Source organism: Pleurodeles waltl, chromosome 3_2 (genome assembly GCF_031143425.1).
Source record: "Pleurodeles waltl isolate 20211129_DDA chromosome 3_2, aPleWal1.hap1.20221129, whole genome shotgun sequence".
Classification (NCBI taxonomy): domain Eukaryota; kingdom Metazoa; phylum Chordata; class Amphibia; order Caudata; family Salamandridae; genus Pleurodeles; species Pleurodeles waltl.
Genome location: NC_090441.1, coordinates 200,750,767 through 200,763,771, shown reverse-complemented (window position 1 = coordinate 200,763,771; position 13,005 = coordinate 200,750,767). Strand labels below are relative to the sequence as shown.

General features: G+C 46.2%; 1 protein-coding gene across 2 annotated transcripts in view; it reads right to left on the bottom strand.

The window, feature by feature from the left end:
- The window catches only part of ATG9A (autophagy related 9A), a 131,326-nt gene that overhangs the window by 28,417 nt on the left and 89,904 nt on the right, over window positions 1–13,005 (bottom strand). The window lies entirely within an intron of this gene.

The following is a 13,005-nucleotide window of genomic DNA, read 5'->3' as shown; positions in this document are numbered from 1 at the left end:
AACAAGTGTAACTTATTCTCTAGCAGAAAATATGAAAAACATTCCATTTTTAGCAGCTGCGGGAGAAAGGATGGAGGTCTGCTGTCCTTTGCAGAGCTTCATCCCTGCATTTGTAGACATTAGTTGTGGGTCACACACCCACTCTTACTTCCTTAATCACTACTGAGGCAGACAATTTTGCAATCAAAGTGAATATATGTTTTGTGATGCAACTGATCAGTACAACAGTTCCGCTGTAAAAATTGAAGAGCACATCGCAACAAGTCAGTGCGCATAAACACTGATTAGCGACCTGCACCACTGTTGAACCAGAGCTAAGTACTTTATAAATGACAATCAGAAGTCAACAAATTTCAAATGATGAGCACCAGCCTTACCTTCCTGGACCAGTTTGTATCAACAAATTGAAGAATATAGGCTCTTATTGTGCTATGCAGGCATCTCGCTTGCTTGCCTCACTCTCAGAGTCATCAAACGCGAATCACCTGTATATCAAGAAGTGACAAACCACGCAGAAGCTTCAAGCTAGAAATTGAAAAAATGAAAACTCCAGCAGCTACTAACTAGTTTTCTGCCTTGACGCTTTCATGGCGGAACTAAACGGATGGATCTAAAATGTCAAAACACAATCTCTAATTTCGCACAAAAAATGAAAAACATTTTATTCAATTTCCATCTCAACTGCTCATTCTTATCCCTCTCTTCTTCCTGCCTTTGCCCCTCCTGTTAAAGAGATGGAGACCAAACCCCTTTCTTATTCTACTCCATCTCCCCGTTCTTATTGCTGTGCAGCTGGGACTCAGAATCCTACTTCCCATGTTCCATCTACGTCTGATGCAGCGGTCCGCGATCTCTTGGATGTAAAGCAGTGTGCCGTCCCTTGGGTCAGAGTTAGCATATATCAGGAATGTTGAACACATCTTATAGTAACAGAAGAGAACCTATAACACTCTCAGCAGCAGAAAAACATACCAACCACAACAGTTCATAGCAACAAGGAAACCGCTGAACACAAGAGCAACAGAAATCTGTCAATACTACAGTACAAATCTACATCGGAGGAAGCTCACAAGAGTTGAAGACAAGACACTAGACACCCAAAAATAGGAATCTAACCAAATCAGGGACAAGAAACAATGGTACCCATTAATACTTAATGTAAAATACAAGCAATACTGGAACCTCTCATCACAACGCCACAGAATAAAACAGCAACTAGGAACCCTATACTCCTCAACCACAACAGTCACCTAGTCACCTATAAAAGAGCTAGATTTCAATAATCAAATGTGGAGATCTAGGAAACAAGTCAACCTCCCAACAGTCAGCCACAACAAGAACAGGGAACTCCCTAAAATCAGCAAAACCAAATCACTCAACAATAGACACCAGCAACAAAGGCAGTCTACAATTCTCAACTGTAGGAAAGTACCATCTTGCCTGGCATGTTACCCCCATTTTCACTGTATGTATGTTTGTTTTTGCCCATGTGTCACTGGGATCCTGCTAGCCAGGACCCCAGTGCTCATAAAGTATGCCCTGTATGTGTTCCATGTGTGGTGCCTAACTGTATCACTGAGGCTCTGCTAACCAGAACCTCAGTGTTTATGCTCTCTCTGCTTTTAAAATTGGCACTGCAGGCTAGTGACTAATTTGACCAATTCTCATTGGCACACTGGAACACCCTTTTAATTCCCTTGTATATGGTACCTAGGTACCCAGGGTATTGGGGTTCCAGGAGATCCCTATGGCTGCAGCATTTCTTTTGTCATCCATAGGGAGTTCAGACAATTCTTACACAAGACTGCCACTGCAGCCTGAGTGAAATAACGTCCACGTTATTTCACAGCCATTTACCACTGCACTTAAGTAACTTAAGTCACCTATATGTCTAACCCTCACCTGGTGAAGGTTAGGTGCAAAGTTACTTAGTGTGTGGGCACCCGGGCACTAGCCAAGGTGCCCCCACATTGTTCAGGGCAAATTCCCTGGATTTTGCGAGTGCAGGGACACCATTACATGCGTGCACTATATATAGGTCACTACCTATATGTAGCATCACAATGGTAACTCCGAACATGGCCATGTAACATGTCTAGGATCATGGAATTGTCACCCCAATACCATTCTGGTATTGGGGGGACAATTCCATGCATCCCCGGATCTCCAGCATAGAGCCCGGGTACTGCCAAACTAACTTTCTGGGGTCCCCACTGCAGCTACTGCTGCTGACAACCCCTCAGACAGGTTTCTGCCCCCCTGGGGCCTGGGCAGCCTGGTCCCAGGAAGGCGGAACAAAGGATTTCCTCTGAGATAGGGTGTTACACCCTCTCCCTCTGGAAATAGGTGTGAAGGGCCTTGGAGGGGTAGCCTCCCCTAGCCTCTGGAAATGCTTTGAAGGGCACAGATGGTGCCCTCCTTGCATAAGCCAGTCTACACCGGTTGAGGGATGGCTCTGGCGCGAAACTGGACAAAGGAAAGGGGAGTGACCACTCCCCTGACCTGCTCCTCCCAGGGGAGGTGCCCAGAGCTCCTCCAGTGTGTTCCAGACCCGTCATCTTGGATACAGAGGTGTGAGGGCACAATGGACAGCTCTGAGTGGCCAGTGCCAGCAGGTGGCGTCAGAGACCCCTCCTGATAGGTGCTTACCTTTCTCAGTAGCCAATCCTCCTCTGTGGGCTATTTAGGGTCTCTCCTGTGGGCATCTCACCAGATAACGAATGAGAAGAGCTCACCAGAGTTCCTCGGCATTTCCCTCTTCGACTTCTGCCAAGGATCGACCGCTTCAGGACGCCTGCATAACCGCAACAAAGTAGCAAGAAGACTGTCAGCAACATTGTAGCACCTCATCTTGCCGGCTTTCTCGACTGTTACCTGGTGGTGCATGCTCTGAGGGCTGTCTGCCTTCACCCTGCACTGGAAGCCAAGAATAAATCTCCCGTGGGTCGACGGAATCTTCCACCTCCTAACGCAGGCACCAAACTTCTGCATCACCGGTCCTCTGGGTCCCCTCTCATCTTGACGAGCGTGGTCCCTGGAACACAGGAGCTGGGTCCAAGTGTCTTTGACAGTCCAGTGGCCCTTCTGTCCAAATTTGGTGGAGGTAAGTCCTTGCCTCCCCACGCCAGACAGTAATCCTGTGTACTGCATGAACTGCAGCTGGTCGGGCTTCTGTGCACTTTTGCAAGACTTCCTTTGTGCACAGCCTAGCCCAGTTCCCCAGCACTCCGTCCTGCATTGCCCAACTCGCTGAGTTGGACTCCGACGTCGTGGGACCCTCCTTTGTGACTCTGAGTCGACCGTTGTACTCAGATCTTCTAAGTGCCTGTTCAGGTGTTTCTGCGGCTGCTGCTTGCTTCTGCGAGGGCTCTCTGTGTTGCTGAGCACCCCCTCTGTCTCCTCCTCCAAGGGGCGACCTCCTGGTCCTTCCTGGGCCCTAGAGCACCCAAAATCCTCAACCGCGACTCTTGCAGCTAGCAAGGCTTGTTTGCGGTCTTTCTGCGTGGAAACAACTCTGCATCCTCCAGCACGCCGTGGGACATCTTCTGACCAAAGGAGAAGTTCCTGGCACCTTCCGTTGCTGCAGAATCTTCGGCTTCTTCCACCCGGAGGCAGCCCTTTTGCACCTTCATCCGGGGATTAGTGGGCTCCTGCCCCCCCGGACACTTGTGTGACTCTTGGACTTGGTCCCCTTCCTTTATAGGTCCTCAGGTCCAGGAATCTGTCTTCAGTGTTTTGCAGTCAGTTGTTGTCCTTGCAGAATCCCCTATCTCGACTTTACTGTCTTTCTGGGGTAGTAGGGTAACTTTACTCCCACTTTTCAGGGTCTTGGGTTGGGGTATCTTGGACACCCTTAGTGTTTTCTTACACTCCCAGCGACCCTCTACACACTACACTAGGCCTGGGTCCCATTTGTGGTTCGCATTCCACTTTTGGAGTATATGGTTTGTGTTGCCCCTAGGCCTATTTCTCCCTATTGCATTCTATTGTGATCTACATTGTTTGCACTACTTTTCTAACTATTACTTACCTGATTTTGGTTTGTGTGTATATATTTGGTGTATATTACTTACCTCCTAAGGGAGTATATCCTCTGAGATACTTTTGGCATATTGGCACTAAATGAAAATGTCACTTACCCAGTGTACATCTGTTCGTGGCATCAGTCGCTGAAGATTCACATGTTGTGCATAGCCCGCCATCTGGTGTTGGGTCGGAGTGTTACAAGTTGTTTTTCTTCGAAGAAGTCTTTCGAGTCACGGGACTGAGGGACTCCTCCTCTTTGTCTCCATTGCGCATGGGCGTCGACTCCATCTTCGATTGTTTTCCCCGCAGAGGGTGAGGTAGGAGTTGTTTGTTAGTAATAGTGCCCATGCAATGGAGTGAATAAGTATGTACCTATCTAAGATTTAATAATTTACAAATGTACAAAGTTGAAGCTAACTTCCAAACGGCTACAGGCTCCCGGGGAGGTGGGTGGGCACATGTGAATCTTCAGCGACTGATGCCACGAACAGATGTACACTGGGTAAGTGACATTTTCAGTTCGATGGCATCTGTCGCTGTAGATACACATGTTGTGCATAGACTAGTAAGCAGTTATCTCCCCAAAGCGGTGGATCAGCCTGTAGGAGTGGAAGTAGTCTGAAATAAGGTTCTTCGTACGGCTTGACCTACTGTGGCTTGTTGTGCGGATAGCACGTCTACACAGTAGTGCTTGGTAAATGTGTGAGGCGTAGACCATGTGGCTGCCTTACATATTTCGTGCATTGGAATATTCCCTAGGAAGGCCATGGTAGCGCCTTTCTTTCTGGTTGAGTGTGCCCTTGGAGTAATGGGCAGTTGTCTTTTTGCTTTAAGGTAGCAGATTTGGATGCACTTAACTATCCATCTGGCTATACCCTGTTTCGATATTGGGTTTCCTGCGTGAGGTTTTTGAAATGCAATAATGAAAATGTCACTTACCCAGTGTACATCTGTTCGTGGCATCAGTCGCTGAGATTCACATGGTATGCATGAGCTCGCCATCTGGTGTTGGGTCGGAGTGTTACAAGTTGTTTTTCTTCGAAGAAGTGTTTTCGAGTCACGGGACCGAGTGACTCCTCCTTCTGTGCTCATTGCGCATGGGCGTCGACTCCATCTTCGATTGTTTTTCCCGCAGAGGGTGAGGTAGGAGTTGTACTATAGTAATAGTGCCCGCGCAATGAAAAATTTAAGTATGTACCTATTAAAGGATTAAATAATATATATACAAATGTACAAAATTGAAGGTAACTTCTGAACTGCTACAGGCTTCCGGGGAGGTGGGTGGGTCCATGTGAATCTCAGCGACTGATGCCACGAACAGATGTACACTGGGTAAGTGACATTTTCAGTTCAATGGCATCTGTCGCTGTAGATACACATGGTATGCATAGACTAGTAAGCAGTTAGTTCCCCATAAGCGGTGGTTTAGCCTGTAGGAGTAGAAGTTGTCTGAAATAGAGTTCTTAATACAGCTTGACCTACTGTAGCTTGTTGTGCGGATAGCACATCTATACAGTAGTGTTTGGTGAATGTGTGAGGCGTAGACCAAGTGGCTGCCTTACATATTTCCTGCATTGGGATGTTTCCTAAAAAGGCCATTGAAGCACCTTTTTTCCTTGTTGAATGTGCCCTGGGAGTAATGGGCAGTTGTCTTTTTGCTTTAAGGTAGCAGATTTGGATGCATTTAACTATCCATCTGGCTATACCTTGTTTTGATATTGGGTTACCTGCATGAGGTTTTTGGAATGCAATAAATAGCTGTTTAGTTTTTCTGATGTTTTTTGTTCTGTCAATGTAGTACATTAATGCTCTTTTGACATCTAATGTATGTAGTGCTCTTTGAGCCACAGAATCTGGCTGTGGGAAAAAAACTGGTAGTTCTACCGTTTGATTTAGATGGAATGGTGAAATAACTTTTGGTAAAAATTTTGGATTAGGTCGTAGGACGACCTTATTTTTATGTATTTGTATAAAAGGCTCTTGTGTTGTGAACGCTTGAATTTCACTTACTCTTCTTAGAGATGTAATGGCGATGAGAAAGGCAACTTTCCAGGTTAGGAATTGTATTCCGCAAGAGTGCATGGGTTCGAAAGGTGGGCCCATGAGTCTTGTTAGAACCACGTTTAGGTTCCATGAAGGAACAGGTGGTGTTCTTGGTGGTATAATTCTTTTAAGCCCTTCTATGAATGCTTTGATAACTGGTATCCTATACAAGGAAGTTGAATAGGTAGTTTGCAGGTATGCAGATATTGCTGCAAGGTGTATTTTAATAGAAGAGAAGGCTAGCTTTGCTTTTAGTAAATGGAGCAAGTAATTTACTATATGTTTTGGAGTTGCGTCTAGTGGTTGTATCTGATTATGATGGCAGTAGCAAACAAATCTTTTCCACTTACTTGCGTAGCAGTGTCTAGTGGATGGCCTTCTGGCCTGCTTTATGACTTCCATACACTCTTGGCTAAGTTGTAAGTGTCCAAATTCTAGGATTTCAGGAGCCAGATTGCTAGATTCAGCGATGCTGGGTCCGGGTGTCTGATCTGTTGGTTGTGTTGCGTTAACAGATCTGGTTTGTTGGGCAGTTTGATGTGTGGTACTACAGACAGATCTAGCAGTGTTGTGTACCTGGGTTGTCTTGCCCAAGTTGGTGCTATTAAAATGAGTTTGAGTTTGTTTTGACTCAATTTGTTTACTAGGTAAGGAAGGAGAGGGAGAGGAGGAAAAGCGTAAGCAAATATTCCTGACCAGTTCATCCATAGGGCATTGCCTTGGGATTGCTTGTGTGGGTATCTGGACGCGAAGTTTTGGCATTTTGCGTTCTCTTTTGTTGCAAATAAGTCTATTTGTGGTGTTCCCCAGAGTGTGAAGTAGGTGTTCAGAATCTGTGGGTGGATTTCCCATTCGTGGACTTGCTGGTGATCTCGAGAGAGATAGTCTGCCAGCTGATTCTGGATCCCCGGAATAAACTGTTCTATTAGACCAATTTGATGGTGGATTGCCCACTTCCATATTTTTTGAGCTAACAAGCTTAACTGCGTTGAATGTGTTCCTCCTTGTTTGTTTAGATAATACATCGTTGTCATGTTGTCTGTTTTGACAAGGATGTATTTGTGGGTTATGATTGGTTGGAAAGCTTTTAGTGCTTGAAAAACTGCTAATAATTCTAGATGATTTATATGCAGTTTTGTTTGATGTATGTTCCATTGTCCTCTTATGTTGTGTTGATTGAGATGTGCTCCCCACCCTGTCATGGAAGCATCTGTTGTTATTACGTACTGTGGCACTGGGTCTTGGAAAGGCCGCCCTATGTTTAAATTTATACTGTTCCACCATAGAAGCGAGAGGTAAGTTTGGCGGTCTAGCAACACCAGATCTAGAAGGTGACCCTGTGCTTGAGACCACTGTGAGGCTAGGCACTGTTGTAAGGGCCTCATGTGCAGTCTTGCGTTTGGGACAATGGCTATGCATGAGGACATCATGCCTAGGAGCTGTAGTATTGTTCTTGCTTGTATTGTTTGGTTTGGAGACATGTGTTGAATGACTCTGTTGAAATTGTGGATCCTTTGTGGAGTTGGCGTTGCTACTCCTCTTGTCGTGTCTATTATGGCTCCTAGATATTGCTGTACTCTGCTTGGCAGAATGTTTGATTTTGCAAAGTTGACGGTGAACCCTAGTTTGTAGAGGGTTTGTATGACTTGATTTGTGTGGTTTGAGCATTGTGTGAGCGAACTGGTTTTGATTAGCCAGTCGTCTAGATACGGGAACACATGTATTTGCTGCCTTCTGATGTGTGCAGCGACTACTGCTAGGCATTTTGTGAATACTCTTGGAGCGGTTGTTAAACCAAAAGGCAATACTTTGAATTGGTAATGTATTCCTTTGAATACAAACCTTAGATATTTCCTGTGTGATTGATGTATTGGTATATGGAAATATGCGTCCTTGAGGTCTAGGGTTGTCATGTAGTTGTGTTTTTTGAGCAATGGTAACACTTCTTGTAGTGTGACCATGTGAAAGTGGTCTGATTTGATGAATGTGTTTACTACTCTGAGGTCTAGAATTGGTCTCAGTGTTTCGTCCTTTTTTGGTATCAAGAAGTACAGTGAATAAACTCCTGTGTTTATTTGTGTGCTTGGTACTAATTCTATTGCATTTTTTTGCAGTAGTGCTTGAACTTCTATCTCTAGAAGCTGCGAATGGTATTTTGATAAATTTTGTGATTTTGGTGGTATGTCTGGAGGGAATTGCAGGAATTCTATGCAATAACCATGTTGGATAATTGCTAGGACCCATGTGTCTGTAGTTATTTTGTCCCATGCTTCGTAATATTGACGTATCCTCCCCCCCACTGGTGTTGTGTAGGAGGGGTGAGTGACGTGTGAGTCACTGCTTGTTGGTAGTGGTTTTGGGGCTTTGAAATCTTCCCCTATTCCTAGGGAATTGCCCCCCTCTATACTGGCCCCGAAAACCTCCCCTGTACTGTCCCTGGTAGGTGGGCGGTGCGGACTGTGAGGTGCTAGCTTGTGTGGCCTGACCCCGAAACCCTCCTCTAAAAGGTGTTTTGCGGAAGGTGTTATAAGATCCTCTGCTCTGCGGGGAGTAGAGTGCGCCCATGGCCTTGGCAGTGTCAGTGTCCTTCTTGAGCTTTTCTATGGCTGTGTCGACCTCCGGACCGAACAGAAGTTTTTCGTTTACTGGCATGTTAAGCACTGCCTGCTGAATTTCTGGCTTGAATCCAGACGTTCTGAGCCATGCGTGCCTACGGATGGTAACCGACGTATTAATGGTCCTTGCGGCCGTGTCTGCTGCATCCATGGAGGAGCGTATTTGATTGTTGGAAATGTTTTGACCCTCCTCAACAACCTGTTTTGCTCTTTTTTGCAGATCTTTTGGGAGATGTTCAATGAGATGCTGCATCTCGTCCCAGTGGGCTCTGTCGTATCGCGCTAGCAGCGCTTGTGAATTTGCGATGCGCCACTGGTTTGCTGCTTGGACAGCAACCCTCTTCCCGGCTGCATCGAACTTCCTGCTTTCTTTATCTGGGGGAGGTGCATCCCCAGAAGTGTGTGAATTTGCCCGTTTTCTGGCAGCCCCTACCACCACAGAATCTGGTGGCAGCTGAGAGGTGATGAATACAGGGTCCGTAGGAGGCGCCTTATACTTTTTGTCCACCCTAGGCGTCACTGCCCTACTTTTAACTGGCTCCTTGAAAATGTCCTTTGCATGGCGGAGCATGCCTGGGAGCATCGGCAGGCTTTGGTAGGAGCTGTGGGTTGAAGAGAGGGTGTTAAATAAAAAATCATCCTCTACTTGTTCCGAGTGTAGTTCCACATTATGGAATAGTGCTGCTCTAGCCACCACTTGTGAGTAGGCTGTGCTGTCTTCCGGTGGTGATGGCCTAGTTGGGTATGTGTCTGGGCTGTTATCAGACACTGGTGCGTCGTACAAGTCCCACGCATCCTGATCTTGGTCATCGTGGCTCATGGCGGTGTGAGCTGGCGAATGTGACAGGGTGTAAGTTGGTGAAGCCGGAGTTACAGGTGGAGGCGAGGGAGGAGGTGTTACCTTTTGTGCTGTTTGTTGCTGAGGAGTAAACTGAAGCGTTCTCTTTCGTTTGACAGGTGGAAGGGTACTGATCTTCCCAGTCCCCTGCTGAATAAAGATACGCTTTTGCGTGTGATCCACGTCAGTGGATTGCAGTTCTTGTTCAAATCTATATTTCTTCATTTGTGAAGACATAGAATGCTCTTCAGTATAGGAGCCTGAAACAGGGTCTGATGTCGCTTTTTTCGGCTCCGAAAACCCCGTTGATTGTTTTTTCGGCTCCGAGGTAACCTTCCTCTTTTTCTGTGCCGAAAATTCTTGGCCTCTATGGTCTTCGGCGCCACTGTCTCGGCGTCGATCCGTGTCGACACCAAACTCTCTGTGTCGATGCTTCTGTTTAGCACTCTCTCGGTCCCGAGGAGGCTGCGTGCCGGTGTCTCGACCGAAGTCGGACGATCTCGACACTGAATGGGCCTTTTTCGGTGCCGATTGTTGGTCACCGAGAATTTGGGTGGAGCCATGGCCGGTTGGCAGTGGCGTCCCCTGGGCCTTCTTTCCTTTTTTAAGTTCTGATCTCGACGTCTTACTCACAGTTTTTGTAGAGTCTAGCTCGTCGGAGTCTGAATCCTGGATGGAAAAGGATTCCTCCTGTTCCTCTTCTGTCTCGAATTGTCGACGCTCCTTTGACGTGGACGCCATCTGCAGTCTTCTCGCTCGACGGTCGCGCAGAGTTTTTCGGGACCGGAACGCCCGACAGGCCTCACAGGATTCTTCGCTGTGCTCGGGTGACAGGCACAGGTTACAGACCGAGTGTAGGTCCGTATAAGGATATTTGTTGTGGCATTCGGGGCAGAATCGAAACGGGGTCCGTTCCATCGGCGTTGTTCTCCACGCGGTCGGGCCGACTAGGCCCCGACGAGGTGCCGAAATCTACCCCGAAGGGCACCGAAGCGCTTCGATGTTCAACGCGTCGTCGTATGTGTCTATCTCGAACCGGATCGCAACGATACCGTCGAAAATCTTCCGTTTTCAGCTATCTTTCCGTTCCGAAACCCGGAGCGACAGGAACACGTCCGAACCCGATGGCGGAAAGAAAACAATCGAAGATGGAGTCGACGCCCATGCGCAATGAGCACAGAAGGAGGAGTCACTCGGTCCCGTGACTCGAAAACACTTCTTCGAAGAAAAACAACTTGTAACACTCCGACCCAACACCAGATGGCGAGCTCATGCATACCATGTGTATCTACAGCGACAGATGCCATCGAACACAGTTGTTTCGTTTTTCTGATGTTTTTAGTTCTGTCGATGTAGTACATTAGTGCTCTTTTGACGTCTAATGTATGTAGTGCCCTTTCAGCTATTGAATCTGGCTGTGGGAAGAACACTGGTAGCTCTACCGTTTGATTTAGGTGGAACGGTGAAATAACCTTTGGCAAAAATTTAGGATTGGTCCTTAGGACTACTTTATTTTTGTGTAGTTGGATAAAAGGTTCTTGTATTGTAAACGCCTGAATTTCACTTACTCTTCTTAGAGATGTGATGGCGATGAGAAATGCAAATTTCCATGTTAGGAATTGTATTTCGCAAGAGTGCATAGGTTCAAAGGGTGGACCCATGAGTCTTGTTAAGACGATGTTGAGGTTCCATGAAGGAACGGGTTGTGTCCTTGGTGGTATAATTCTTTTGAGGCCTTCCATAAACGCTTTAATGACAGGTATCCTAAATAGTGAAGTTGAATGGGTAATCTGCAGGTATGCAGATATTGCTGCTAGGTGTATTTTAATGGAAGAGAAGGCCAGGTTCGATTTTTGTAAGTGTAGTAAGTAACCCACTACATCTTTTGGAGATGCGTGTAATGGTTGAATTTGATTATGATGGCAGTAGCAAACAAATCTTTTCCATTTGCTTGCATAGCAGTGTCTAGTGGATGGTCTTCTGGCTTGCTTTATGACTTCCATACATTCTTGTGTGAGGTTTAAGTGTCCGAATTCTAGGATTTCAGGAGCCAGATTGCTAGATTCAGCGATGCTGGGTTTGGATGCCTGATCTGTTGTTTGTGTTGCGTTAACAGATCTGGCCTGTTGGGCAACTTGACGTGGGGTACTACTGATAGGTCTAGCAGTGTTGTGTACCATGGTTGCCTTGCCCACGTTGGTGCTATCAGTATGAGTTTGAGTTTGTTTTGACTCAATTTGTTTACTAGATATGGAAGGAGAGGGAGAGGGGGAAAAGCGTACGCAAATATCCCTGACCAGTTCATCCATAGGGCATTGCCTTGAGACTGCCTGTGTGGGTATCTGGATGCGAAGTTTTGGCATTTTGCGTTCTCCTTTGTTGCAAATAAGTCTATTTGAGGTGTTCCCCAACGTTTGAAGTAAGTGTTTAGAATTTGGGGGTGAATTTCCCACTCGTGGACCTGTTGGTGATCTCGAGAGAGATTGTCTGCAAGTTGATTCTGGATCCCTGGAATAAACTGTGCTATTAGGCGAATGTGGTTGTGAATTGCCCATTGCCATATTTTTTGTGCCAGCAGGCACAGCTGTGTCGAGTGTGTCCCCCCCTGTTTGTTTAGATAATACATTGTTGTCATGTTGTCCGTTTTGACAAGAATGTATTTGTGAGTTATGATTGGTTGAAATGCTTTTAATGCTTGGAAAACTGCTAGTAGTTCGAGGTGATTTATATGCAGCTTTCTTTGATGTACGTCCCATTGTCCTTGTATGCTGTGGTGATTGAGGTGTGCTCCCCACCCTGTCATGGAAGCATCTGTTGTTATCACGTATTGTGGCACTGGGTCTTGGAAAGGCCGCCCTTTGTTTAAATTTATGTTGTTCCACCATAGAAGCGAGAGGTATGTTAGGCGGTCTATCAACACCAGATCTAGAAGCTGACCCTGTGCTTGAGACCATTGTGATGCTAGGCACTGTTGTAAGGGCCGCATGTGCAACCTTGCGTGTGGGACAATGGCTATGCATGAGGACATCATGCCTAGTAGTTGTAATATCATCTTCGCCTGTATCTTTTGTGTTGGATACATGCGTTGTATAATCTTTTGGAAATTTTGAACCCTTTGTGGACTTGGAGTGGCTATTCCCTTTGTTGTATCTATTGTGGCTCCTAGGTATTGTTGTACCTTGCACGGCAGAATGTGTGATTTTGCATAGTTGATGGTGAAACCGAGTTTGTAGAGGGTTTGTATGACCTGATCTGTGTGGTGTGAGCACCTTGTCAGTGAGTCGGTCTTGATTAGCCAGTCGTCTAGATACGGGAATACGTGTATTTGCTGCCTTCTGATGTGTGCAGCCACTACTGCTAGGCACTTTGTGAAGACTCTTGGTGCAGTTGTTAAACCGAAGGGCAATACTTTGAATTGGTAATGTATTCCTTTGAATACGAACCTTAGGTATTTCCTGTGCGACGGATGTATTGGTATGTGGA